A 27,720-nucleotide genomic window follows, 5' to 3' on the forward strand; every position below is an offset into this window, starting at 1 on the left:
CCAGGCTGATCTCGAACTCCTGATCTCAAGCAACCCACCCACCTCAGCCTCCCAAAGTGCTGGGATTACAGGCATGAGCCACGGAACCTGGCCTCTTTCTCTTTTGTTTCCTAACATTCCTGGGCCCTATAACACTTTTGTTTCTTCTGAGAAGGGGTCTCACTATGTTGTCCAAGTGGGCATCAAACTCCTGGGCTCAAGAGATCTTCCCACCTCAGCCTCCCAAAGTATTGGGATTACAGGCGTAAGCCGCTGTGCCTGGCCAGTGGAGCCTGCCACCTATGGGGACTTGCACCGTGGTGTGCTGCGAGGCGTATTAGACTCATTCAGCTGACTTGTGGTTCCATCTTGGGAAAGTCACTTAGGTGGCTCCAGCCTCAGCTTCCTCACCTGTAAAATGGAGACACTGGGCTTGACGAGCTTTGAGATCCTTCCCAGTTTCCAAGGTTAGTGATTCTGGAAAGCAATGGCTTCCCTGTCTACTTTCTATCCTGCAGTAAGGGCATCGATGTGGTAGCTGGTGGCCTCCTGAATCTAAAAGGTCTTCTCCAGAGTTTCACGTCTGCCCATGAGTCAATGCTGAGCAAGAGTCAGTGCTGAGGCTGGGTGTGGTGTCTCACACCTGTAATCCCAGCACTTTGGGAGGCTGAGGCAGGCCGATCACCTGAGGTCAGGAGTTCGAGACCAGCCTGGTCAACATGGTGAAACCCCATCTCTGCTAAAAACACAAAAATAAGCCAGGCGTGGTGGTGGTGCACACTTGTAATCCCACCTACTTGGAAGGCTGAGGCAGGAGAATCGCTTGAACCCGGGGGGGCGGAAGTTGCAGTGAGCCAAGATCGTGCCATTGCACTCCAGCCTGGGTGAGAGAACGAGGTTCCGTCTCAAAAAACAAACAAACAAACAACAAAAAGAGTCATTGCTGGCCGGGCGCGGTGGCTCACGCCTGTAATCCCAGCACTTTGGGAGGCCGAGGCGGGCGGATCACAAGGTCAGGAGATCGAGACCACGGTGAAACCCCGTCTCTACTAAAAATACAAAAAATTAGCCGGGCGCAGTTGTGGGTGCCTGTAGTCCCAGCTACTCGGGAGGCTGAGGCAGGAGAATGGCGTGAACCCGGGAGGCGGAGCTTGCAGTGAGCCGAGATCGCGCCACTGCACTCCAGCCTGGGCGACAGAGCGAGACTCCGTCTCAAAAAAAAAAAAAAAAGAGTCATTGCTGAGGGGCCCACCCGGGAATCCCTCAGGGACAGGAGGGAGCTTCTAGAGTGTTCACAACTCCAGCCTGGAATGAGAATCCTGTGAGGTCCCCATGGTATCACTCCTGGTTCTACTGATTACAGAATCCCTGAGATTGGTCCTCCCTTGTCTAATAGCTCAGTCACTTAATCACACACTTTAAAAAAATTCCAAGTTCTTTCCCCCGAAACTGAATGTGAGAAGTAGCTACGGGTCAGAGGCAGAAGAACAAAGGACGCCCTCCCCCAGAGAGGAAACGCAGAAAGGATTATCCTTTCTCAGAGGTGAAATAATGAAATACTTTCCTTCCCCTGGACAGGCAATTTTGTCAGGGCTCACTGCAAGGGGAACAAGATGCTATTGTCTTGACTTAATTGGCATAATATCTACCCCTCCTCCAAATGATCAGTCAGACGGCTGCTAAATGCTTTTTGCTTAAGGATGAAATCCCTTTTGAACATTGGACCTTTCATCTGGCAAATACCCCCAGAGCCTTCATAAGGCCTTGCTTTTGCTAACAACTCCCTCCTTCACTGAGCTGCAAGCTGCAGTTTCCAAGGGCTCTGGGGGATTCTCTCTGGCCCTATTATCTTTGCCCCTCACCTCCACCCAGCACGGGTATTAGACTTGTCAACAAGGGAGGCAGTCTCTACAAGGGAGGCAGTCCCTAGGAAAGTCATAAACTTGGAATCCAGATGGAACATCTCTCGGGGTCTTCATGGAGACTCCACAGCTGTATAAAGGGGACCTGGGGGTAGAGACCGACTGGAGGGGAATATTGTGATGAAAAGCCTAAACTTTTTGTCCCTTGGAGTGGAAGAAAGGGAAGAGTTGAGCAATCAGTAAAGAGTTCTGCAGGTCAGAGCTTGCACGACCTGATTGATCTACCTCTTCCTTATTGTTCTTGCCAGACACCGGCCAGCTGTCCCCTCAGCCAACAAAGTCTGGCCGGCTCCACAAGGCAGGGCTGGGTGGGTGGCCACTGCTCTTATCTCCACCACCTTCTGGTGGGGAGAACGTGGAGGCAAGCAATCCAGACATCGTAGCTGCCTGCCTGTTCCTCTGGGAACCTCATTTCCAGAGGAATTTGAGAACAGAGAAACTTAAAAGTGATCTGGGGTGGGCCAGAAGGTGTAATCTCACAAGGAGAACAATAGAAAGTCCAAATGTCAGGCGGACAGATAGCAGAAGACACTTACATACAGAGCCCCATTCTGTTCCCTGCCCAATTCTGAGCTTTCTTGATAACTGAATCGGATGACTAATGGAGCTCCCACCTCACCCGCCTCCAAATCATGCATGTTATTGAAGAAGACTCTTAGATCTCAGGTTAGAACTTCAACCCAATAACAAGTTAATAAATTCCCAAAGGTCAAATTAAACTTACTCGTTAGATACCCACACATTCCTCACTATTATACCTTTTTCCCACCCATACGCCCACACCTTTCCATGAAAAAAAGAGAATTTAAATCTCAAGCATTTTTTGTTGTTTGCTTCTCCAACCCAACTTGTCTACAATTGTGTTTCAGCACATGGTTTTCCATAGCCCCATTCCTGGTATGCATGAAACTCACAGAAAAGCCAGGGATCCAAATCACACTATTAAATTTCAATATGAATTACCCCCAAAGAGACAACGGGCTTAAATGTCAAGAAACAAGAGGTTCCTAGGTGTCTTCTTCTTGTGGTGTTGGTTTTTTGAAAGGCTAGAACGTTCAAAAAGACTTGGACAAAAATAACTATAGAAGTGAGAGGATTTCTAACATTATCTTCCCCTTTTTTAATTGGATAGCATCTTTCATTGGAACTGAATTTCAGACTGGGTGCGGTGTCTCACGCCTGTAATCCCAGCACTTTGGGAGGCCAAGGTGGGTGGATCACTTGAGCCAGGAGTTCAGGACCAGCCTGGCCAATATGGTGAAACCTCATCTCTACTAAAAATACAAAAATTAGCCAGGCATGGTTATGCATGCCTGTAATCCCAGCTACTTCGGAGGCTGAGACAGGAGAATTGCTTGAATCCAGGAAGCAGAGGTTGCAGTGAGCCAAGATCATGCCACTGCACTCCAGCCTGGGAGACAGAATGAGACTCCATCTTGGTGGGGGGTGGGGGAGCGGTGTGGGGAGGAGTGAAGAACTGAATTTCACACACAATACTTCATATCTCCAGACACAAAATAAGATCAAAGAAAAGGTAAAAATAACTCCAGAAAAGAAGCCAGTTTTCCTAAGTAGGTTGGAAGAATATGATGAACTTTCATTTTTAAGTTTTAATTCTGGAACATAAGATTCCATCATAAGCTGTCCAGGATAAAAATCAGTGGTGTTGACCTGTGTATAAGTTAGTCTACCACATTGCTGGTGGTTTGGTCTAAAGGGATTATTACAAAGCTCAAGTGAGTCAAAGAAAGTTTGTATAGATTCAGTTTGGTCTAAAGGGATTATTACAAAAGCTCAAGTGAGTCAAAGAAAGGTTGTATAGAGTCAGTTTGGTCTAAAGGGATTATTACAAAAGCTCAAGTGAGTCAAAGAAAAGTTGTATAGAGTCATGCCCATCAAAGCTGTCATACTTTTCATTGAAAAGGAAGTCTCATCCCTTGAAGCCTTCTCCAGTCTGTATGAAAATCTCAGAAAGTAAAGTGATGGTGACCTCATTATACGAAGTCCCCTGAACCAAGAAAGACCAGCCTAAAGAGGCTTCCTGTTCCCCTCTGCCAGCGCCAGCTAGCCCCTATCCACGTTTCAATGCACAAACACACACAGAGACGTCAACAGCCCTTAGGACTTTTGAGAAGAGATACAAACTTAGAATGGAAATAGGTTTTAGTTGTAAAATATCAGCTTAGAGCTGAGCTTCGTTTCATGGGAGCCATGTTGCCCTTAGTCTTTCCCTGACAGCATTCCCGGGGTGGGAGCATGGGAAAGAGTTAGCTTCCCCCCAGCCCAACCCCACTGAGAAACGTGTTCACATCCACTCCAGACACAGCTCAAGTTGATAAAGCAGGGAAAAGATCAAGCCTCCTCTGCTTTGACCATCATGAAGAACCCTCTTTGCAAACCTGTGTCTCCTATGCTAGAGTGTTGGCTATTGACCCAACTGACTAGTTCTCAGGCAGCAGAACTTCTGAGAGAAAAGAAAATGAGCAGACTTAAGGGCAGAAGTGAAAGGTTTGCCTTCAAAACCACAGTGCAAAGCTTCTCGGCCTTTCTGTATTATAATCCCCATTTGAAAGTTCATTTTGCAGCCCCTCCCACAAAAAAGATGTTAAACATTTTTTTTTCCCCCACAAAAAGCACAACTATTAGATCTGAGAGCCAGAACCAATTGCAAAATGGGGGCCATAATGTTACCTGATAATAAAAAGGCAAACAGTGATGAGATCCCCATGGCCACATGGCTGCTGGCTCCCCTTGGAATCATTTCCAGGATGGGGAAATGATGGGGAGCAAATGAACAACTCGGCTCTTCTAGGCAACTGGCTATGCATTGTCTACCAGACATGGGGATGCTTCCTGATTATTGTCCAAAATTCTGAGTCATTCATATGTATGGGTCTTTCTATTGCCACTTACTTCTATACTATGAAACAAACAAAAAAATTTCCATATATAATATAATAATATAAAATATTAACAATATATTTTATATATTGTAAACATATAATAATATAGCATAATATATATCTTATATAATGTTAACATATATAACATATAATAATATGGTTGTATAGAGTCTTGTCCATCAAAGCTATCATACTCCTGATTGAAAAGGAAGCCTCATCCCTTGAAGCCTTCTCCAGCCTGTATGAGAATCTCAGAAAGTATGGTGATGGTGACCTCATTATATGAAGTCCCCTGAACCAAGAATGACAGCCTAAAGAGGCTTCCCATTTCCCCACAGCACTGTCTAGCCATCCACATGCCAGTGCTCAAACACACACAACCTGGTTGGCAAGTTCATATATAACATATATTATATAAGATATATATTATATCTTATATTACATGTTATATGTTATACATGATATTATAAATAATTTGTATATTAGTGGTATTACTTATACAGATGGGGTCTCACTACATTGACCAGGCTGTTCTCGGACTCCTGGCTTCAAGTGATCCTCCTGCCTCAGCCTCTCAAAGTGCTGGGATTATAGCTGTGGAAAAAGCTGTGCCCAGGCTTTTTAAAAAAAATTTTAAGACCAGCCTGACCAACATGATGAAACCCCGTCTCTACTAAAAATACAAAAATTAGTCAGGTGTGGTGGCACGTGCCTATAATCCCAGCTACTCAGGAGGCTGAGACAGGAGAATCGCTTGAACCCAGGAGACAGAGGTTGCAGTGAACCGAGATCACGCCACTGCACTTCAGCCTGGGCAACAAAGCGAGACTCCATTTCAAAAAAAAAAAAATTATAGGCCGGGCGTGGTGGCTCAAGCCTGTAATCCCAGCACTTTGGGAGGCCGAGACGGGCGGATCATGAGGTCAGGAGATCGAGACCATCCTGGCTAACACGGTGAAACCCCGTCTCTACTAAAAAATACAAAAAACTAGCCGGGCGCGGTGGCGGGCGCCTGTAGTCCCAGCTACTTGGGAGACTGAGGCAGGAGAACGGCGGGAACCTGGGAGGCGGAGCTTGCAATGAGCTGAGATCCGGCCACAGCACTCCAGCCTGGGCCACAGAGCGAGACTCTGTCTCAAAAGAATAAAAATTAAAATAAAAAATAAAAAAAAATTATAGAGACAGATTTTTATTCTTTTCTCTCTCTCTTGCCACCAGCGCACTTTTCTAAGACCTAGGACAACTGGTTTATTCTGCTCGCTCTGCTTTTTTATAAGCTCTGGCTTTTTGGCTGCCCTCTGGGGCACAGTCACAACTTGATTCTCCTTTTGCTTTTCCTTATAACAAGAAAACATTAGTTCCCCTTCTGTAGAGACCTAGAACTACCACTGACCTCTTTCCTCATGAAGTTAACACTTCTATTTCTTCAAACAATCTTCCAGGTTTTGGTTTTTGTTTTTTAAATGCTTCTTTTATCATGGAAAATTGACTTACTAATCCTAGACATATTGCTACTGGTATTTATGTGTTGTTCATCAAAAAAAGAAAAGTGGAGAGGGGGCAGTTACTAAGAGAAGCTTTAATACCTAAGCACAGATTGCATGTCAGCTGGTTTTTCTTCTCTCTAGCCACCGAGGGTTTTAACATCTTGTTTCCAAAAATGAGTTCTCAAGAGAGGTTAACAGTAAAGTGTCAAATACTTTTGATGCTACTCTTAGTTGGCAAGTTCGATAATTAACCAAATACATTCAGAGAGTTTATAGCCAACATTTGTTACTTTGGTTATTTAACCAAAGATAGTGGCTCTGGTCAAGGTGAGGAGACTGAGCCCACAACCTGACTCCCTCTCAATTTGCTGTGAAGTGGGCAATCCATTTAGCTTACTTAGTAAGGTCTCTGTTTCTTCATGCAAAAACCCACTTTCTGTCTGCTTACCCACAATTCAAGGCCATCACAAGATTAATAGAAGAGTGGTTGCAAAGCTGCTTGCAAGAAAGAATGGGAATCATTAATGCACCCATTCAATCAGATGCCATGTGGACCTAGCACATGTGTCAAGGACCTAGCCCAGCACGAGGATCAGGAGATGGGATGAGACCTGGAGCCTTATTCTGATTCCATCTATCTACATATCTGCCGCCCCCACTAGACTATTTCCTGAGGGCAGACATTTTATGCGTTTATTCATTCGTTAATTTATTCATTGGCATTTACCCAGCACATTAAGAGGCTGAGGTGGGAGGATTGCTTGAACCCAGGAATTCAAGACCAGCCTGGGCAACATAGTGATACCCTATCTCAAATTTTTTTAAAAAGCATGAGCAGGCAGGGCGCGGTGGCTCATGCCTGTAATCCCAGCACTTTGGGGGGCCGAGGGAGGCGGATCACGAGGTCAGGAGATAGAGACCATCCTGGCTAACACAGTGAAACCCTGTCTCTATGAAAAATACAAAAAATTAGCCAGGCATGGTGGCGGGCGCCTGTAGTCCCAGCTACTCAGGCAGCTGAGGCAGGAGAACTGCGTGAACCCGGGAAGTGGAGCTTGCAGTGAGCCGAAATCAAGCCACTGCACTCTAGCCTGGGCGACAGAGCAAGACTCCATCTCAAAAAAAAGAAAAAAACCATGAGCAATTTACAAAATACTTTGAAATCTCTGGTCTCATTTTACATTTCCACAACCCATTTTTCAAGTGCAGAAATGAAAGCTTCTGTAACTCTCCCATCTGTCAGAGAGAACCGAGGCCCACGGCAGTGGTACATCTTTCCCAAGGTGACCCAGAAGCATAAAATCTGCAGGCCCACATTTTCAGAGAGTTGCTTAGCAACCTCCAATTTTCAAAATATATATTCTCACAAGATGTATAGAGATAAGAAGGCAGTGTCTGTAAAGCCGCATAAGAGCAATCATGTAAGAGTTGTGGACTAAGCTGGAGATTTCCAGAATCAGCCATGTCCTCATACCCAGAGCATCACCACAACCTAGCATGTACCATGTGGAGCCAAACAAGGGAGGCTCTTAGTTATTGAGGCATGTAAGAGGCACATTTCTCCATGACCCCTGGGAGAATTCATAGCCTGCTAATCCCAGCCCAGAGCATTCTTGGAAATGCCACCTGCTTATGCCAGCACTTCAGAGAAAGGAGCAGTAGGCCACAGCTATTGGTGAGAGAGCCCCAGAGTTATTTAGGGATGAGCAGTGCTGCGAGAACAGTGAGGTCTGCCAGGCACCCCCACACCGGAGGGTAGCTCTGACTGTGCTGTGCACAGGCCATTTATGCCATTTTCTTTGCAGAATCCCGGCCTTCTCCCCTCCTACTACTGCTTTCTGGTTTTCAGAGACAGAAAGAACAGCAGGCTGCTAAGCACCAGCAGGAACCAAAAAAACCTCCTCACCACTTCTTGCTATTTGGGGAGTGAGTGGCCGCCCCTGCGGGCTGTTTCCCAGGACTTGTATCAATGGCTTCTGTCCAGATGTAGCAATGCCCAATGGTGGGAGATGGGGAGGAGAAAGAGGAACCATTCTCCCTGCTCCGTCTCCACTGTAGAGGATGCATCTTGTCCAGGGCTCGAGCTGCTGAGAGATGGACCCCTGGTGGTCCCAGCCTCTGCTAGGTGACCCCAGGGCCTACACCCAAGTAGTACCACCTCCTCCTCTGTCCCTCCAGCCTGGCGTGGCAGTGGCTTCCTACGGTAGCCAACCTCTCTGTTGTCTCACTGTCCCGTTTGTCTTCTCAGCCGTTCCTTCACCCACCTAGCCAGTTCCTGGCATGGAAGTCCCTCTGTTGGAAATACTCAGAGTGGATCCTGTTTTGCCTGGTTGGACAGTGACCCTGGCAGAAATAGATACCATCCCAGTAGCCTTCTTTCCCGTGTTCAGTTCACAGGTCCGAAAGTAGGAAGAAATCAGTCTGGACTGAAAGAAACCACTTTGTGAACAAGGAGACCTCCCAGTAAAAATCAGCGGTGCAGCTGGCCGCAGGTGCTCCTGACCGGAGCACTGAAAACAACATGAGGCTGTGGCGCACCCTTGTCACGCTGAGCCACCACACACATGGAGCCTCTTTATAACCTGCCTGCAAAGATTGGGCAAGATTTGGCAAGAAACCCTGGAAAAATCAATTCCGTAGCTGACTGTATGGAGACTTTCCCCAGCATTCAATGCCACACAACCACCCCTGAAGTTCCCCTTGGGAAATCACCTTTGGCATCTTCCAAAGGGGTTGGGTTAGAGGTTTTTCAGAAAAAGCTCAATGTGAGCTCATGGAGGAGGCAGCGAGACAGGATGTCAGGGAACCACTCGTGATGGCCAAGTACACTTCAGAGAAAGGAGCCAGGGATGGCCTCCATCAGTCTCTGGCTTTGCAGTCCCAGGAGCAAGACTTTAGAGAAGCAGGCATGGCCCATCCCTGGCCCAGCCACACTGGCTCTGGGCTGTGCGACAGGAAGACAAGGGGAGTTCTATTCTGTGACTTCGAATCTCCCGGATTGCAGGGAGCAGCAAGCGCAGGATCAAATGAGTTTTCCGTCAAGTAAAGTGCTCTGCTGACTGAAGATGTTTGACGCCAAGGCACAGAGGGCACATTTGTCAAACTCTCAAAAAAGTAGAAACCAGGATCAAAGCAGAAACACTTTCCAAATATAAACATTTGTCACCCACATTTACTTTTGATGTGCCCCATTTTGAATACATTTCTCCTTTATAAAAAGGGCAGCTTAATCTTTCCGTACACACACTTGGGTCCTTCAGACGGAGACCAGGGACAATTTGGGGTGGGTGGGGGGGAAGTGAGAAAGGAAGTTCCAGCTAGGAGAAGTAAAGGTTTAGAGGAGGAAAAAATCCCTCCAGAAAAGTGAAACGGGAAGAAAAAAGAAAACCAGCATTTATGGGCCCCTGGAATTTTATATATTACCTCGTATTTTCCCACAAATTTACTCTGGAAAGAGGGCGTCATTATTCCGATTTTGCAAAGCGTTTAAATTGGTCACGTATCTAAGATAGCACAAGCTTGTCAGAGTAGAGTCAGAATTTCCTCCCAGCTGTGTCTGACTCTGAAATCCTCGCTGTCCTCTGTAACAAACAGCTTCATCAGCTAAGAAAGGTAAGTGACCTCAGGTCAGCAGAATGTCCACAGGGCACCCAGGGTCCACTCACACTCATGGCTATGCATGTTGAAGGTTCTAGAGCTGGAAGACCCCTCTGTGGTCCTCAGATCTAGCTTCCCCCTGAGACCGGCTGCCCAATTCCAGAAGCACAGCGTTTTGATTCTACTTTTCTCCTTCTTCTTCTTTGCTTTTTTTAATTTTTTGAGGCAGGGTCCAGCTCTGTTGCCCAGGCTAGAGTGCAGTGGCGTAATCATAGCTCACTGCAGCCTCAAACTCCTGGGCTCAAGTGATCTTCCTGCCTCAGCCACCTGCGTAGCTGGGACAGCAGGTGCGCACCACCATGCCCAGCTGATTTTGAAGAGATGAGGTCTCCCTATGTTGCTCAGGCTGGTCTCAAACTCCCAGCCTCAAGCAATCCTCCCACCTTGGCCTCCCAAAGTGTTGGGATTACAGGCATGAGCCATCACACCTGGCCTGATTCTTTTTCTTTCTTTCTTTCTTTCTTTCTTTCTTTCTTTCTTTCTTTCTTTCTTTCTTTCTTTCTTCTTTCTTTCTTTCTTCTTTCTTTCTTTCTTTCTCTCTCTCTCTCTCTCTCTCTTTCTCTCTTTCTTTCTTTCTTTCTTAGATGGAGTTTTGCTCTCGTTGCCTAGGCTGGAGTGCAGTGGCGCGATCTCAGCTCACTGCAACCTCCACCTCCCGGATTCAAGCGATTCTCCTGCCTCAGCCTCCAGAGTAGCTGGGATTACAGGCATGCTCCACCACACTCAGCTAATTTTGTATTTTTAGTAGAGATGGGGTTTCTCCATATTGGTCAGGCTGGTCTCAAACTGCCAACCTCAAGTTATCTACCCGCCTCCATAGTGCTGGGATTACAGTTGTGAGCCACCACACCCGGCCTTTTATTTTATTATATAAATATAAATTTTTTTGAGACAGAGTCTCCCTCTGTTACCCAGGCTAAAGTGCAGTGGTGCGATCTTGGCTCACTGCAACCTCCACCTCCCTGGTTCAAGCGATTCTCCTCCCTGAGCCTCTTGAGTAGCTGGGATTACAGGCAGGCACTACCAGATTCGGCTAATATTTTGTATTTTTAGTAAAGACAGGGTTCCACTATGTTGGCTAGGCTGGTTTCAAACTCCTGGACTCAAGTGATCTGTCGGCCTCAGCCTCCCAAAGTGCTGGAATTATAGGAGTGAGCCACCGTGCCCAACCCTTACTTTTAAACCACCCAGCCCTGGCACAAGTTTCAACAAAACAGCACAAAAGATCGAGGTCTATAAAACTAGCATGTACCTACCACCTATCTATGGCATGACATGTTCCTCATCTAAAACACCTTCTCTTTGTCCAAGCCATACTCACTGCTGGAGTCTCAAAGATTACCTTCCATACAGTCTTTCAGAATGTGTCAGCACCCTGCCTCCTGCCCTCTTTTGAACTCTGTTGTCTTCTATGTGTTCCCAAATGGTTTCCATGGATTAGCCCCTATCCTTTAACAGGATTGTAAGTGCCCTGGAGCAATTAGAGCAAAGGGAAGACATTTCAGCAAGGGTTGTGGGCCATTCTCCTCTCAGAACCAGGCTGTATGTTTGGAAGCCATTAGGGACTGAGCAAAGAGAGTAAGGAAGACAGAGCTGGGGAGGGCTCTGGCTGCTCTGCCCACAGTGACTGGCTTCTCCTACTGGCCTAGAAAAGGGAGAAGCGGGGCCAGGCATAGTGGCTTACGTCTGTAATCCCAGCACTTTGGGAGGCCGAGGCAACTGGATCACGAGGTCAGGAGTTCAAGACCAGCCTGGCCAACATGATGAAACCCCATCTCTACTAAACATACAAAAATAAGCTGGACTTGGTGGTGCGTGCCTGTAGTCCCAGCTACTTGGGAGGCTGAGGCAGGAGAATTGCTTGAACCTGGGAGGCAGAGATTGCAGTGAGCCAAGATCGTGCCACTGCACTCCAGCCTGGGCAACAGAGTGAGAAAAAAAAAAAGGCGGGGAGAAAGGGGTGTTAATGTTCTCTATCACAAATCATGAACCCTTGAAAGCCTCACTTCCCAAAAGATAAAGAGACAAAAATTTAGGACGTAGAGGGAGGAAGATGGAGCAGAGTTTGGGAGGGAGCTTCCGTCAACCTGTCCCTCTGACAGGCACTGCTTTCTGCTCGTCCCCACTGAGAAACCCTCCTGTTTTTGCTTCTGCCCAACTGGGAATCAGCCTTCCAATTCACTGAAAGGCCATCCCAGAGAGATTTACACTTCCCTAGCTGATCTATTCCTCTCGATGAGATTGTGAGATTCAGAGTTATAACACGAGGATCAGGTTTAATTCAGGACATTTGGTCATTGTCGAGCGTGGTAAATCATCTTTCAAGCAAACACACTTACAGCCTTCAAGATAAAGTTCATTCCCCTGTGATGAGGTCGTTTCATGGAATGCCACGAGGTCCCCGGCAGGGTTTCAAAGCCATTCAGTTACACTAGGTGAGAGAGCTGCTTATAGCTGCTGGGATTTATGGGAATGTTGGCACCCAGGTGACGCGTTGGATAATCTTTAACAGAGGAAGTCTGGCTGGTGCCTGCTCTTTGTTCCAACTCGACTTTCGTATTTGAGAACCCTTGTGATAGACTTGCTATTCACAGTCGCATTTGGGGCTGTCACGGGCATGGCCTGGCGTGCGGTGCTGAGCAAACAAAGATCTCCCTGCCTGCATCTCCCTCCTGAAAGCTGGCAAGGCATGGACAGAATTTGCTCTCCACTCTACTATTTTGCAGAGGCAGCAGGGTGCATTCTCCAACACATTTCATATGATCGCTTATTTTCTCAGGTAAAACATGATATATTTTGAGCTTCGAACACGTTTTACAAGTTTAGCTGCTGGTGTCACACAAAGCATCTCTTGTCAAGGGCAGTTTATTCGGGAGGACATAAACTCACGTGCCCCGCAGCCATCACACCCACATCCCAGGAAACTCGTTTAGATAATTTCTTGAAAACTGTTAACAGAGAAGGACTCAGGAGACAAGAAGTTGTCTTCATAACCAAGGGGAGACATTGGAAAAGTGTCTGAGATGCCAAGTTCTTTGATTTGAAAGCTCTGAGTCTTTTTCTCCTCTATAAGAAAAATGCTTTGAGATACACAAAGGATATAACACAATTAGGCACTGAATGGCTATACCAACCATTATTTTTCACCTGCACTGTACCTAATGCTAACCATACTTTATCAATGGCCACAACATCCAACATGACTTTCATGCCATTGGTTTTCTCCCAATGTGCCTCTGATGAAGATGAGGGTCTAGTCCCCATCGTGAGGCCACCACTGGTCAGTACACTTTGATTAAGTTATCCAATTCTATTTGTCAATTAGTTAACTGGCAGTTCTTTGAGAGTGGAGACTGCATGTCTAGTACTACTCTGGCATCCGCCCATAGGATGGGCTCAATGACTGCTTCATTAATAAATGATTGACGTGAAAGGCAAGTGTTAACCAGGCGCGGTGGCTTACACCTGTAATCCCAGCACTTTGGGAGGCCAAGATGGGTGGATCACCTGAGGTCAGGAGTTCAAGACCAGCCTGGCCAACATGGTGAAACCTCATTTCTACTAAAAATACAAAAATTTAGCCAGATGTGATGGTGGGCGCCTGTAATCCCAGCTGAGGCTGAGGCACGAGAATCACTTGAACCCGAGAGGCAGAGGTTGAAATGAGCCAAGATAAGGCCACTGCACTCCGGTCTAGGCAATAAGAGTAAGATTCAATCTCAAAAAAAAAAAAAAAGAAAGAAAGAAAGGCAAGCGTTTTGTTTTGTTTCTTTATAGATGCAAATGGCCACTGAGCATCACTTCATGCAACAAACCTCTTTTAAACACTCACCCTTGGTTAAATACAGGGATGCAGAAACAAATCAGACACAGGCCGGGTGCAGTTGCTCACCCCTGTAATCCCAGCACTTTGAGAGGCCTAGGTGGGCAGATAACTTGAGGTCAGGAATTCGAGACCAGGCTGGCCAACATGGTGAAACCCCATCTCTACTAAAAATACAAAATTTTCTACCAAACTGGTGTCCTAATTAAAACCTCCTATGGGCTGGGAGTGGTGGCTTATGCCTATAATCCCAGCACTTTGGGAGGCCGAGCCTGGCAGATCACCTGAGATCAGGAGTTCGCAACCAGCCTGGCCAACATGGCAAAACCCCATCTCTACTAAAAATACAAAAATTAGCCAGGCATGGCGGCATGCGCCTGTAATCCCAGCTACTCAGGAGGCCGAGGCAAGATAATTGCCTGAAGCCAGGAGGCAGAGGTTACAGTGAGCCCAGATCGAGCTACTGCACTCTAGCCTGGACGACAGAGTAAAACTCTGTCTCAAAAAAAAAAAAAAAAAAAAAAGCCCCAAAACCAACAAAAACACCAAAATAAAAATAAACAAATAAATAAATAAGATCCAATCACTGCCCTCAAGAGCTCTGTGGGTTGGGGGGCTGGCGGGTGAGCAGCTAGGAAAGAATTGCTGCATTCAGTCCGTGCAAGGAGTAGGGAGCGTGGCTGGGCATCCCCTCCCTGGAAGGAGAACGCTGCTGATTCACCGCTGGGCCTCCTGGGCCTGCGGTGGCTCACGCTTCTCATAAAGGACACCACAACAGTGTTAACGACCGCTGAGACCGGAGCGGGTGCCAGGGGACAGAGCTTGTCAGCAGCCACAGAGCCTAGTGGAGCAGTGAGAAGTCTGACTGTGGAACGGAGCCTGAGCCTGTAGACCTGTGCCTTGTGCACAGAGAAAACCCGCCGTTCCGCAGCCCTGCCCCACACAACTGCTTACCAAGTGCTTTCCTATGGAGGCAGTGAGAGCTTGGGGCAATGCAATGAACTGAATGTTTGTGTCTCCCCAAAGTTTGTATGTTGAAATCCTAATCCCCAATACGATGGTATTAGGAAGTGGGGACTTTGGGAGGTGATTTGGTCATGAATGGGATCAGTGCCCTTAGAAAAGGGGCCCAGTGGCCGGGTGTGGTGGCTCATGCCTGTAAAGTGGAGACTTTGGGAGGCCGAGGGGGCCGGATTGCCTGAGCTCAGGAGTTCAAGACCAACCTGGGCAACATGGTGAAACTCGGTCTCTACTAAAATACAAAAAATTAGCCAGGCGTGGCGGCGGGGGCCTGCAATCCCAACTACAGCAGGAGAATCGCTTGAAACCAAGAGGCAGAGGTTGCAGTGAGTCCAGGCCGTGCCACTGCACTCCAGCCTGGGTGACACAGCAAGATTCCCTCTCAACAAAAAAGGAAAAGAAAAGAGGGCCAGAGAGTACCTCCTACTGTGTGAGAATCCAGCGAGACGAAGGCCAGATGTGAGCCAGGAAGTAGGCCCTCCCTACACCCCAGATCTGCTGGCACCTTGATCTCAGATTTTCCAGTGGCCAGAACTGTGAGAAATAAATTTCTGTAGTTTGTAACCCACCCAGTGTATGGGATAGATCTGTTCAATCAGCTGAAACTGACTAAGACAAAGGACTAGCGTTTGGGAGCAAAACCTAAAGGCACAGAAACCTCTCAAGGATCAACAAGAGTGAGAACCAGCATAGCCAAAATTCACTAAACATGAAATTCGATGCCCAGGGCAATAATGACCTTCCCTGAATAACAGATTTTCTATTGGCAAATAGAAAACCTGCTATTTATGTTTGTTTATTTATTTATTTATTTATTTATTATTTTTTGAAATGGAGTTTTATTTATTATTATCATTATTATTATTATTATTCTGAGATGGAGTTTCGCTCTTGTTGCCCAGGCTGGAGTGCAATGACGCGATCTCGGCTCACTGCAACCTCCACCTCCCGGATTCAAGCGATTCTCCTGCCTCAGCCTCCAGAGTAGCTGGGATTACAGGCATGCGCCACCACGCCCAGTTAATTTTGTATTTTTAGTAGAGATGGGGTTTCTCCATGTTGGTCAGGCTGGTCTCAAAGAGAATAGAAGTCATTATGGAAGAATTCAAGGATTTCTTCCCTAGGAGGGTGTTTTTTGGGGGGCGTGGGTTTTTTTGTTTGTTTGTTTTTGTTTTTGTTTTGAGATGGAGTCTCTCTCTATCACCCAGACTGGAGTGCAGTGGTGCCATCTCGGCTCACTGCAACCTCTGCTTCCTGGGTTCAAGCGATTCTCCTGCCTCAGCCTCCCAAGTAGCTGGGACTACAGGCACCCGCTACCATGCCTGGCTAATTTTTGTATTTTTAGTAGAGATGGGGTTTTGCCATGTTGGCCAGGCTGGTCTTGAACTCCTGACCTCAGGTGATCTACCAGCCTTGGCCTCCCAAAGTGCTGGGATTACAGGCGTAAACCACCACACCCAGCCAATAGAAGGTTTTAATTAAGACATCAGTTTGGTAGAAAAATAAGTGTATTTCTTCTGTGTCATATAGGACATATAGGGTCCTGAAATGTTGTGAGATGAGGCTTTGTGCCTCCTCAAATCACACCTGCCTGGATTCAGTGCTCTTATGTGTAAAATGAAGGATTGAACCGGGTGATCTCTGAGGTTTCACATTTCATCTATTAGCTTCTCTGCCCTGACAAATCATTTCCCCAAAACCCTCTATCAGCAAAGCCCAACATTGGCTTTTCATTCAACCACTATTTATCTTCATCACCAAAGGCCTTTCTCAAAGCAAGAAAACTCCTTAGGAAAGAGCAAGTAAGGAAAAAGAAAAAAGACTCAATAATCTCCTCACCCAGATATTTATTCATCACGATGTCTTATGTATAGAGTGATTTTCTTGTTATATTTAGATTACAATCAAACTGTAAAAGAGCTGTTATCTCCCTGTTCGTGCATTTTTTACTTTAAGCTCTGAGACCTTTGTCCTCCTATATTAGAGAAGCTGTAAATACTACAAGGGAATGTTTACATTTTAAAAATCCATTTTCCTTGATCATTTGTAAAAGAAAAAAAAATCTCTGTACTAACACACCAATTCATCTTGACTTTGTGAAAACCGTTTCCCACAGCAATTACATTTTGCACAAAGCCACCTTCCCTTCAGCAACATTCCGTTTCTCCAGCTTTTGTTACAGTTTCATACTATGTCTCTCACTCAATCTTTCATTCTCTTCACCTTGACAACTCCCTGATAGGGCTGAAAGTGCTATCCAAGTGGCCAAGGAAAAAGACAGACAGAACTTGCCCTTGCAAACGTTAGACAGACCTTGTGAACGGTGTGGAGCTTGGGAATTTGTTGTGTTCTGAATTTGAAATCAGTGTTAGAGAGAGATTTCTGTTTAGCCTTTCAGAAAAATGGGCTTAGGAGTCCTTTCTAAAAGTTAGAAAAATCCTAATCTAGTTCTCAGGAAACCAAATAGCGCTCTCAGTTGGTCACAGAGAAAGCAAACACCTTGTCAGAAAACCCTTTGATGACTAGCAAAAGGTCAAGAGAAAGACAAGCAGAGGGAATCCACGGGAGATGTCTGGCAAGAGAGTCTGGGGGAATTTCAGCCATCCCCGGAACAGACTTGTGGAGGGCTGCACCCATGCTCCACACGCACACACGAGCCCAGTAGGGAACACTCCAGCGACTCAAATCAGAACATCAGCCAATATGGCCAGACACAGTGGCTCATGCCTGGAAACCCAGCACTTTGGAACACCAAGGAGGGTGGATCACCTGAGGTTAGGAGTTTGAGACCAGCCTAGCCAACAGTCGAAACCCTGTCTCTACTAAAAATACAAAAATTAGCCAGGCGTGGTGGTACATGCCTGTAGTCCCAGCTACTCCAGAGACTGAGGCCGGAGAATCGCTTGAACCCAGGAGGCGGAGATTGCAGTGAGCCAAGATTGCACCACTGCCCTCCAGCCTGGGCAACAGAGAAAGTCTCTATCCAAAAAAAAAAAAAAAAAAAAAAAAAAAAAAACATCAGCTAATGTGTGTTCAGGTAGAACATCGACCTTGGCAGGCAGAGCCACACACAATTCGCATGAGGTGAGTGGAGAGTGGAGGCAGGACAGTGGCGAAGCCATCGTGATTGGTGACCAAACAACTCAGACTTTCATGTCTGAGGTGGACTCTGGAGAAAGCGTTTCTCATCCACTGTAGGCGCAGCTGGAAGGATTTGGAGGGTGGCACTCTGTGTCCTTACTGGAGGTTCCCTTCATTCTGAAGTCACTTCCCAAAGTTCTATAGATGTCATGCCTTACAGAGCTTTGATAGGTCAAAATAAATACCATTACTCATATACAGAAAAAAACATGTGTGTAGTTCACACTGCCAAGACCATGTTCAACAACACTCAATTCAGTCAACCACATTGTTGCACACAACCATATGAAAAGCACTGCTCTTAGGAGGAAGGGCTGGAGGGGAACGCATAGAAAAAGAAACACGATTTGGCCTGGTGCTGTGGCTCACGCCTGGAATCCCAGCTCTTTGGGAGGCCGAGGCAGGTGGATCACGAGGTCAGGAGATTGAGACCATCCTGGTTAACACAGTGAAACCCTGTCTCTACTAAAAATACAAAAAAATTAGCCGGGTGTGGTGGTGGGTGCCTGTAGGCCCAGCTACTCTGGAGGCTGAGGCAGGAGAATGAGGTGAACCCCAGAGGCGGAGCTTAGAGTGAGCCAAGATCTTGCCACTCCACTGCATTCCAGCCTGGGTAACAGAGTGAGACACCGAAGGAAGGAAGGAAGGAAGGAAGGAAGGAAGGAAGGAAGGAAGGAAGGAAGGGAGGGAGGGAGGGAGGGAGGGAGGGAGGGAGGGAGGGCAGGCAGGCAAGATTCAGCTTCTGCCCTCATATAAGAGCCAAGTAATTATAGTACCATATGTAGTGGCCAGGCATGGTGGCTCACACTATAATCCCAGTACTTTGGGAGGCCAAGGTGGGCTGATCACCTGAGGTCAGGAGTTTGAGACCAGCCTGGCCAACATGGTGAAACCTCGTCTCTACCAAAAATACAAAAGTTAGCCAGGCATGGTGGCACGTGCCTATAGTCCCAGCTACTCAAGAGGCTGAGACAAGAGAATCGCTTGAACCCGGGAGGCAGAAGTTGCAGTGAGCCGAGATTGCACCATTGCACTCCAGCCTGGGCAACAATAATGAAATTCTGTCTCAAAAAAAAAAAGAAAAAGAAAAAAAAATAGCATATGGAGTGAGAGAATGGATAAGTGAACTTGGCACATATTTGGTGCTCAATAAATGTTTACTGAGTGAAGAATAATTAAATGGTAAGAAAATAGTTATCTTAAAAGCACAAATAAGAAGGGAATCATTTCTGGCTGGGGACACCCAGGAGCTGACATTTGAATTTGACCTTGAACAGTGGATAGGATGCTTTCGGTGATAAGAAACCCATTCTAGGTAAGGGAGGATCGCCAGGAAAGAGTAGGGACTTAAGAATGTGCAAGTATGCCGGGCGCGGTGGCTCACGCCTGTAATCCCAGCACTTTAGGAGGTTGAGGCAGGCGGATCATCTGAGTTCAGGAGTTCGAGACCTGACTGACCCACATAGTGAAACCCTGTCTCTACTAAAAATAGAAAATTAGCTGGGTGTGGTGGTGCATGCCTGTAATCCCAGCTACTCAGCAGACTGAGACAGGAGAATCGCTTGAAGCTGGGACGCAGAGGTTGCAGTGAGTCGAGATTGGGCCGTTGCACTCTAGCCTGGGTGACGGAGAAAAACTCCATCTCAAAACAAAACAAAACAAAAAGAATGAGCAAGTTTATAGCAGAAGGGCTAGTGGCCTGTTGGGATGGAAAATTTAAAGACAAGCAATAGGAACCGGTTGGGGTTATGACAGGCAGCTTTGGGTTTGAAAAAGGAAGTTCCAGATAACTGGAACTTCAGACTGAGGGGAGACTTAAATTTTTAGGATAACATCTATAAGTTTCAATATATGGAAAAGATATCTGCACTCCCATCTTTATCACAGCACTATTCACAGTAGCTAAAATATGAAATCAATCTAAGTATCCATCAACGGATGAGTGAATAAAGAAAAGCTCAGCCGGGCGCGGTGGCTCAAGCCTGTAATCCCAGCACTTTGGGAGGCCGAGACAGGTGGATCACGAGGTCAGGAGATCGAGACCATCCTGGCTAACACGGTGAAACCCCGTCTCTACTAAAAAATACAAAAAAAAAAAACTAGCCGGGTGAGGTGGCGGGCGCCTGTAGTCCCAGCTACTCGGGAGGCTGAGGCAGGAGAATGGCGTGAACCCGGGAGGCGGAGCTTGCAGTGAGCTGAGATCCGGCCACTGCACTCCAGCCTGGGCGACAGAGCGAGACTCCGTCTCAAAAAAAAAAAAAAAGAAGAAAAGAAAAGCTGAGGTATACACAATGGAATATTATTCAGCAATCAAAAGAATGAGATCCTGTCATTTGCAGCAACAGGCATGGAACTGGAGGTTGCTGTGTTATGAAATAAGCCAAGCATGGAAAAGCGAATATCACATGTTCTCACTCATACTTGGGAGCTAAAAATGTAAATCTCATGAAGTTAGAGAATAGACTGGTGGTTACTAGAGGCTGAAAGGGGAGGAGGAGGGTGGATGAAGAGAGGTTGATTAATAGTTACAAATATACAGTTTGATAGAAGAAATAAGACTTAGTGTTTGATAAATCAGTAAGGTGACTATGGTTTACAATAATCTATGGTATATTTTGAAATAGCTAGAAGGGAATAAAGCAAATATTTTAGCTTAAAGAAAAGTATTCAAGGTGATGAATATCCTAATTACACTGATTTGATCTTTGCAAATTCTATGAATGTATTAAGTTATCATATGTACTCTCCAAAATAGGTATATCTATTATGTATCAATAAAAAAATTTAAAACAAAACCTGTGAGGTCCATCAATTGATCAATCTATTTGCAAAGCAGAGTTCAGTTCATGGCTTTTGTATTCTCATCTATGTTGGCCTGAACCACTCCAAGTGCATTCATAGGCCCCCAAAGCAATCTTGCAATTAATATTTGAGCCAAACTGGACCTACTGCAGCTGGTACGGCCCACCTCATGAGGGGTGAACTATCAGGGCAAAAGAGAAAAGGTGCCCAGCGTGGAGGAGGAAAGGATGGATTCAACTCCTGGACAACTCAGGAGAATCCAGAAGCAGCTGAGGTTTCCATTGAATTCAGTCTAACTAATAGTTACTAAGAACAACACTGAAGCCATTTTGGTCTATGCTACAGACGTCCTTCAGAGGCAGACAGTCTACTAGGGGACGTACATCACCAATAACCATAAAGAGCTACCATGAGGGGCCAGGCTCAGTGATTCACATCTGTAATACCAGGCATGAGCCTGGGCAACATGGCAAGACCTCATCTCTACAAAAAAATTAAAAAATTAGCTGGGCATGGTGGCACATGCCTGTAGTACCAGCTACTTGGGAGGCTGAGGTGGGAGGATCACTTAAGCCCAGGATGTAGAGGTTGCAGTGAGCTATAATGGCACCACTGCACTCCAGCCTGGGCAACAGAGCAAGATTCTTTCGCAAAACAAACAACAACAACAAACGAACAACAACAACAACAAAACCCCGCAAAACTCCCAGATGATTCCAAAGCACAGCCTGAGTTGGTAACTACTTCTACAGAGCAGGAGCTGACTGGGGACTTTTGGGGAGGAATGAGCTGTACCTTTTGGAAATTTGGGGCATAGGAGGTGGGCAAGGAGAGGCAGAACCTGCAGAGTTGGGGGACACCTAGGACTTAGCAGGCCTTGGTGCCTGTGATTCAGTCCACAAGTACTGAAGGCCTTGTTCTTCTTAAATGAATCTCCCTGCTGTTTAGGACAGGCAACAAAGGAGAAGGGGTTTTACACATTGTAAACCTAGAGAGAGTCCTGTGTTGGCACTGCATGGGGCATTTCACCGCTTTCTCTAAGAAATCCTTCCAACCAGCGCTCATAGATAATAAGAGTAGAGAGAAGGCAGAGGTTTCATTTTATCTTAGCAAGAGGAGAAATAGCATGAACTAGAGGAAAGTTGGGGAGGTGGGTATCTTAAAAAACATTCTTTCCTCTGATCCACCACCCTGGCAACTCTCCACCAACCAATAATACATGATGGAGCATATATCCCCTGTTTGGAGTGACTGTTAATCGATATTCTAGAGGAACCAGTTAATTTCTCTGATATTAAAGGCCAACCATTCAAATTACATCAGGCTTAACTTTCAAGCCACGGACTGTACAAAGCAGGTAAGTCTCCATTTAGTAAAATGTATTGCCCAGCTGTCCTGGGTGCCCGGCACTGTGCTCTAGGGGCTTGAGAACACAGGGCTGAGCAAGTCTTGGCCCTGCTCCCAAGGCCATCCAGTAGAGGAGCCAGCTTCTCGTGGGATGAGGACTGGGATTGTGGTAGCACACGGTTTTTGCTGGGGCACAGAGAAGACACATCCCAGCTGGGCCAGGGTGACCAGGTAGCCAGACAAATGGTCGTGGGTGGGCTGGAGGGTGGGGGCTTATTCGTTCCAGGCAGAGGAGGCAGCAAGAGCCAAAGCATAGGAAACCTGACTGAGGACGGAGGGAGTGACCCATTTCAGTTACTTGTGATGGAACTGAGAATTCCAAGGATAAGTTCGTTTTTGAAATGAGACTGGAGATGCAAAGCGCCTGAGGGCAGGGGCCTCAGGGCCATGTTGACTGAGGACTGTGGTCTTGATGCTAAGAGCCAAGGGTGGTTTCACAGAGCAGGGAAATGACGTCATCAAATCTGAAGACTACTCCAGCAGCTGAGTAAAGAGAATGTGGCAAGTTTCAAAAATATTAAGAACAAGGAAGGTGCCATAGAGGGCTAGAAGCCCATGAAAGACACAGAGAAGCACCTGGGGAAGCAGGAAGAAAACCCTAGAAGTGAAGGGAAGAATGCTCAAGAAGCTAGGAACTGAAAAGTGTCTGCTCAGCTCAGATTTGCCTGGAGCAGACTATAGGTGACCTTGGCCAGACCTTGGCCCACGGAGTGGTGGGTTCAAGCCAGATTCCTGCCGTTTGAGGTGTAAATGGAAGCCAGGGTTGAATGTAAACAGGGTTGAATGTAAACAACTCTTGCCCCAAGCAGGGCAATTAAAGAGAGTAGAGAGATAGCTTGATGGCTTATGGTAAGGGTCAAATGAGATAATGCATGCACAAGGACCTGGTGACTGGTGCTCGAGGACACTCGCTCATGATTATTAGAGCATGAAGTCCTATCCACATCCCCACCACCAGCAGCTAGCATCCTAAGTGCCAAGGAGGACTTCCTGCCTGCCATACACCAACTCCTTTATTCTTCATCACTGCTCTGTGAGGTAGGGATTATCACTCCACTTTAGAGATGACAATATTAAAGCTCATGGAGGTAATTTGCCCTGGGTCGTTACCAAGTCACAGAATGGGGATTAAACCAGACATCAGTCTTCGAGGTCTGTCTTCTTTTCAACATGTGACACTGTCCCTTTGTGTTCTTTAAACAGGGGTTCCTAGAAAATGGGCAAGGTTTGCCAGAAACCCGAATCATGGCTTGCCAATGGTGAAGGGTGGCCAGTGTGGGTCTGAGTTTGAACACCTCTTGGTTGAAGTGCGCTGGACCCGGGAGCAGCGCTTTGCTCTGGTTATGCTGTTGGAGGCATCTTCAAATATGAGTCTCCCACGTGATGTGACTACAGTAACTAGACTGTTTCCTCTCTCTCCACTCCCTAGGTTCAAATCCTGCCCTCATCACTTACCATCTGCAAGCTTTAACTTTCAAGTCAGGGGAAAAAATAAAGAGAATAAAATAAATCTATAGTTTATACAGAGATAACTTAATCATCAGTCACATGTGGGAATGTTTGTAAAGTACTTTGCCCAGTGCTGACACAATAAACACTGAGCAAATGGTGGCTATTAGCATTTATATTGTTCCTCCACCTCCTCCCCATTGCACATCTGCACTTGAACCCTAACCCAGGCTTACTTTCCAACAGCATAATCGATGGGGCAAAGTGCTGCTGCTGCAGGACTCAACATACCTCAGCTGAGAGCTGTTGAAACTCAGACCCATGCGGGCCCAACCCCATGGGCAATTTCAGGGAAGTCGCTTGACCAAAAGAGTCTCCTTCACCACTGGCAAGCCAGGACCTGGGTTCTTGGGAGAACTTGTCCATCTCCCAGGATCTCCTATTTAAACGCAAGTAGCCCTAAGAAGGGTCTGTAGAAGCCAGGACATTGACCTCTGGCAAACAGAAAACAGGCAGAAGGCGGAAAGAAAAACCAGCCATGCCAGTGCTAATAATGTTAGAGCTTTGGCCCGGCGTGGTGGCTCATGCCTATAATCCCAGCCCTTTGGGAGGCCAAGGCAGGTGGATCACCTGAGGTCAGGCGTTCGAGACCAGCCTGACCAACGTGGTGAAACCTCATCTCTACTAAATAAAAAAATTTAGCCAGGCATGGAGGCACACGCCTGTAATCCCAGCTACTTGGGAGGCTGTGGCAGGAGAATCACTTGAACCTGGGAGGTGGAAGTTGCAGTGAGCTGAGATTGTACCACTGCACTCCAACCTGGGTGACAAAGCAAGACTCGGTCTCAATAAATAAATAAATAAATAAATAAATAAATAAATAAATAAAGTGAAAAAAAATGTTAAAGCTTTGAGGTCACTGACCCTAATCCTATGCTCCCCTTATTGAACCTCATTGTAATTCAGCACTGAGGCCACTCCAGAAAAATATGTAAAAATCAACAATTCCTCCCACTCTTTTCTTTTTTTTTTTTTTTTTGAGAAGGAGTCTCACTTTGTCTCCCAGGCTGGAGTGCGGTGGCGCGATCTCGGCTCACTGCAAGCTCCACCTCCCGGGTTCACGCCATTCTCCTGCCTCAGCCTCCCAGCAGCTGGGACGACAGGCGCCCGCTACCACGCCCAGCTAATTTTTTGTATTTTTAGTAGAGACGGGGTTTCACCGTGTTAGCCAGGATGGTCTCGATCTCCTGACCTCGTGATCCACCCGCCTCGGCCTCCCAAAGTGCTGGGATTACAGGCGTGAGCCACCGCACCCGGCCCCTCCCACTCTTTTCTATAACCCAGTCCCAGGAATGGACGTGGCCTTCCATTTCATGCATAACCTTCCAAATATTTCTGTATACATACAAAAAAAATTGCGCGTGAATGTTTGAGGACGCTACTGTTCAATTTTTCTCTAATTCACTTTCTTCACCACTTGATACCATAGACATCCTACATGACAAAAACCCAAATTGGCCAAGCATGCCATGGCAGCTCATACCTGTAATCCCAGCACTTTGGCAGGCTGAGGCAGAAGGATGGCTTGAGCCCAGAAGTTTGAGACAAGCCTGGGCAGCAAAGCGAGACGCTATCTCTACAAAAATTAAAATAATTAGCTGGGCATGGTGGCTCATGGCTGTAGTGCCAGCTACTTGGGAGGCTCAAGTGGGAGGATCTCCTGAGCCCAGGATTTCAAGGCTACAGTGAGCTAGAATTGCACCACTGCACTCCAGCCTGGCCAACAAAGAAAGACCCTGTCTCTTATTAAAAAAAAAAAGAAAGAAAGAAAGAAAAAGAAAAAGAAAAGAAATACAAATCTTCTCTCCCCTTAATAACAGCTGTATAGTTTTTGGCGGTATCAATGTGGCTGGGCCTTTTAACCGTTAGTTCCAGCATTTTGATCTCAAAAATTTCATTTCCATAATACAGGGCCTAGAAGTGGAAACATTTGGTCCAACTCATTTGTAAAAGCTGTTAGTTAATACAAAATCACCCTCTAAATATGCTTTCCTTTCCTTCCCAAGTTTGGAACATGAGGGCTACACAGTATTCGGATACAATTGCAATCTAGCACAGTCTATGCAGGAAAACAACTGAGCCAGCCAAAAAAATTACATTTTGTTGAGTTCACTTTGTTTAAAAAGGTACATAATACATATTAGGAAAGATTCCAGTTAAAAATGACACAGCAAACAACTTCCGAGCCCCTGTATTTTGCCACCTGTATTTGGTGAAGTTCTGGGGATAGGAAGGTAAGACATCCCCCTGCTTGTTCACGGCCTGGAAGCAGAGGCAGAGACTGGGCACAGTAGGACACTTGTGCAGGGCCCAGGGACAGTGGAAAGCCAGCCAGAAACATGGAGCAGATCTGGCTGGAAGAAACTTGGTGTGCACACGATAAGGAGAGAGAAAGAGAGGGAAGAAGGTGCCAGATCTTGAAGGACTCTGAATGCCACACAAAGGGCTTTATGCTTTTTCTCATAAACTCTACAAAACTATTAAAACCCTTTAAGCTGGGGAATGACAGGCAGATTTGCATTTTAGAAAACTCGCTCTGGCTACAGGGTGGAGAATGCATTGAAAGGAAGCTGACTAGAGAAAAGGATGTAGGCTAAGTTGTCCCAGGGTTCTGCATATAGGGACTCAGCAAGGGTTTCTGAAGCCAAATTGGAGAATGTCCAAGGCAGAAGGATGGTGTGGATTCTGTGCCTTATTCTACCAGGAGGTGAGGCTGGAGCAGGTAGAGATGTGGGGATAAAGAGGCATGGTGTCTCATGCCTGTAATCCCAGCATTTGGGGAGGCCAAGGTGGGCGGATTGCTTGAGCCCAAGAGTTCAAGACCAGCCTGGGCAACATAGCAAGACCCTATCTCTATTAAAAAAAAAAAAAAAGTTTATTGAAGGTCACTGGAGAATAGACTGATTTTGCTAATGTCATGTACTGGTGAAGCCAGGTCAGGGAAGAGTTACAGTAGATCCCTCACTCTGCTGAGAAGAAAGTGTTGGAAGAAGGTGACAGGGAGCACACGCTAGGGCTCTGCCTTGGGGTGAGGATGATCCCTAGGAGACACAAGTCTGACTTGGCAATTCAGGCCCTGCAGGGCGTTTGCTCCCAAGGCCCTCTCTGTCCTGGGCCCTGTCTCCTGATCTAGCGGACGGCCCTCTCTGCTTTCCTTTACTCAGTTCATAACCTCTTTAGCAGGACACAGGGCCCGAAATGCCCACAGTCTTTCTGAAGGGGAAAAACAAAAGCTACAGCAAAACGACAGCTGAAGTTTTTCAAAATAAGAGATCATAACTATGATTTAAAGGATTTGGAGAAAAGATGTATTATATTTAAACCCCACAGATTTCACTGTTACGTATATTTCAAAATTTTTTTCCAACATATCCCTGGAGACATTTCATGTATATTTTAGATGAGCTTGAGGACTTCTCTGTTTTCCAGAGACCCAACTCTGAAAAAACAGTGCCCTCAACTCACTTCAAGGAGACAATGGGCTTCTCAAAGAACCCAATACCTAGAGGTTTTCCTCTACCCCAATCCTCGTCAGAAACTTGTTTTCTGAGTCCAGGAATGAGCTCACCCTCCAGGGGTGTAATTCAGTATCACACCAACCAAGAGGGATCACAGGACACCCTCTGGGGCGGGCCGAGCACTTCCAGCATGCTCCAGAGACTAACAGAGGCCAGCATTGTCGTTCCCCGCCCCCAGAAGGATCAATATGAGCCAGTCGGCTTAAACAGATCCTCCTCTGCGCCAGCGAAGCCACACAGGAACATCTAAAGGAGAGGTAACAACGCCACTTTGTGAGGCTGCTGGCATGGCGCCATCTTGCTTCTCTCTCCCAAGAGGGCAGGGCCATGGTGCCACCTGCATATTTGTGCAATAAGCCTCACTACACATTTGGGAAACATCCACGAGCTATTTGAGTTGTTCGTGTGGGGCTGCAGATTCACCCCAGGCAGAGGCCAAAGCCCCCCACATAGTGGCACAAGTGCTATCTCTTCTCTCTACAGGGGCCAGAGATACTTTGTAATGTGGGTAGGGCAGGGTCTGCTCTCAGACAAATGAATGGAAGTGGGGGA

The sequence above is a fragment of the Macaca thibetana genome, chromosome 18, assembly GCF_024542745.1.
Source record: "Macaca thibetana thibetana isolate TM-01 chromosome 18, ASM2454274v1, whole genome shotgun sequence".
NCBI classification, from domain to species: Eukaryota; Metazoa; Chordata; class Mammalia; order Primates; family Cercopithecidae; genus Macaca; species Macaca thibetana.